The sequence below is a fragment of the Crocuta crocuta genome, unplaced genomic scaffold, assembly GCF_008692635.1.
Source record: "Crocuta crocuta isolate KB4526 unplaced genomic scaffold, BGI_CrCroc_1.0 scaffold134, whole genome shotgun sequence".
NCBI classification, from domain to species: Eukaryota; Metazoa; Chordata; class Mammalia; order Carnivora; family Hyaenidae; genus Crocuta; species Crocuta crocuta.
Genome location: NW_027530183.1, coordinates 3081632 through 3084351, shown reverse-complemented (window position 1 = coordinate 3084351; position 2720 = coordinate 3081632).

Below are 2720 nucleotides of genomic sequence, written 5' to 3'. Positions count from 1 at the left end.
TGTGTGTGTGTGTGTGTGTCTTAGAAATGGAAGAACACTGTTTTACTTTTTAAAGTGTTGAATGTTTCTGTCCTTTCTGGAGATAATTAAAATGTGAATCACTGAACTTGAGATTTTAGCCAGACTAGGGGCCCTGCTAAACAATGAAAAACACTTCACTGAAATTTACCAAATCACACTGGGTTAAGAATGTGAAAACACTCACCACATGCTGGGTGTGGTGAAGATGTGGGGGTCCAGCAGGCGTATCAGGAAGAGAACTGCAATAGAATGGCTTATCTGATATGATACACTCAGTGCTGAATGAGACTGAATGAGTTTGACTTTTTTAAACAAAAGGACCTTGATTTTATAGATCTGTTTTGACCAAAATATTTAGCCTTTTCCTGTAGACAAATTAGAACACGTTTATATCCTTTAATTCCAGATCTCAGGCTCTTGGAGAAGCTAACAATTGACCCCTTTCTGGCTGAAAACTTGCCTTAATTGGTACCTTAAATATTCATGTTAGTAGAATCGAGAGCTTATTACTCTTTTGTTGTTTCCTGTCCAATAATTTTTAGTAGCAAAAAGATTAACCATTATGTCCTCCAAAACGAACAGCTCTTCTATCTGATACATGAAAGATGTGTGTGTGTGTGTGTTGTACATGTTATACAAACGCTTACACACCCAGAATAGGAGGCTGGTTGAATTGGATAATGTATTGTGCCTTTGTTGACCAAACATAATTTTGAAATAATGCTTATTTGGGGATAATGCTGTATTTATTTTGATACAGCTTTGAGACATGTTAATGTGGGTCTTGTACCTTTGCTCTTCTGCTTCATGGAGTTTGATGCATATTTGTACACCTTAAGGTAAATGAATCAAATCAGGCTTGATTCCCTACCTCCTACCACAGAATCTACTTTTTTCTTAAGGATTTGTTTTCCCAGACACTACACAAATATTTGAAAAACTTTGCCACTTCATCTAGTGCACTCTTTACCATCAATTGCCAACATTTAAATTTTGTAAGAATATACAGGCTTCTTTTAGAAACACAAATGCAGCGATTTGCTCACTGACAAGTGAGTTCTGCATAGTGGCCATGGAGCAGGAGTGTCAGGATTATGGCGGTACTTACTCCTTTGTTCCCTTTCTGTAGCAGGTTGCCTCTTTTGATTGTTTTTGGTCCTATTGAGAATTAATGGATGTAAGGTTTTTTCCTGTGCCTTTTTTTATCTTGTCATTTTGTTTGCTGGAGGTGGACTGGCAGAATAAGATGTCGGGGGATTTTCCTTCAAACATTGCAAGTGGTATTTCTACCATATAAACCTCCATCCAGTATGCAATCCAGTTGTGTTGGTTTCTTGGTGACTAAGAATAATGACCACTGGCCATGTTCTTTAGTTTGTGTGATGAGTTGACAAGCACCATCTACTTAGGGGGCTGTGAATTTCCTGTTGTCCTGGGGAAATCACACTGTGTTCCACTGTGCACCAGATATCAACAGGTACTGTGATGGGCAGAAAAGTGCCTATATCTCTCCACCCACAACGGCAGGAAGGAGACCTACAGCTCCCCATGGGTCTAGATGGTACTATATTGGCCTGGAAGGACAAGGGAATAAGACCACTGACAGCAAGGCTGGTCACGCTGCCCTGGTGAGACCAGGCAGTGGCTGACCTACGGAAGATAACTTGCTTTGCTTAAAAGTAGATGTTTAAGTGATGCTTAACACAGGCAGTATTAACTTCGCCTTTTGTTCAGGCCATCAACATGTATTGTTAAAATTCCTGCACATCCCCCCTCCGATACCAAGTATACACTGTTCATGTTGGTGTGTGTGTGTTTATAGGCATGTGTCCCAAAATCTTTTTTTTTTTTTTTTTCCTGAATGTGATCATGTTTTGGATGATACCTGAGCAGGATTTCCTTTTTTTTTTTATTTATTGCCATTATATATTATATTATATTATATATTTGTTGCTTTCTTATAACTTTAGAGGAAGTCAGATATTGGTATTAAAAATTGTTTAAAAAAGGAATAAATTGTCCAGGTGATAAAAGATCACTGGTCTAAAATATGAATTTTTCTTTAGTTATTGCAGAATAATGTGCCAGCTGTCTAGTCCACACAGTGATTTTGTATGTAGCCTAGGGAGGCAGTGATGTTCTCAATGGGAAGATGTGCAACACAAGTAAGGGGGACTCCATGCATTTTATCTACTTCAGCAATGGAACTGCAACTTGGGGCTTTTGTGAATAAAATTTAGCTGCCTTGTATAGTCCTTTGAAAGAGACATGTGATCTGTGAAAATTATAGTTTTCTTTTTTTAGAAGAAAAACTTTGCAAAAGATCTTTCCAAAGATACTGTGCCACAGATCTTTTGTTTGTTCTCTGTAATGAGGATTAATTGCTGTTTAAAAAAAAACAAAAAACATGTAATTGACTTGTTAATCTTCAAATTCTTTCATTTTCACAAGAGGATCGAGCTGTAAAAAAAAAAATTAATAAAAACTTAGAGAAATCATTGGGGTTGAATCCATGCTTTCATTTTGTCTGAATAAACTAATTCCCAAAATTGCCCTATATAATTACCATTTATAGCCAAGGTGAGTTTCACATGGTGGAATAACATGCCGTTGTTCACAGTATGTATTTACTGTTAAAATGGGAAAAGAAGTGGGGGCAGGGGCTGCTCATCCGTCCCTTTGGTTTATTTTCAAGAACT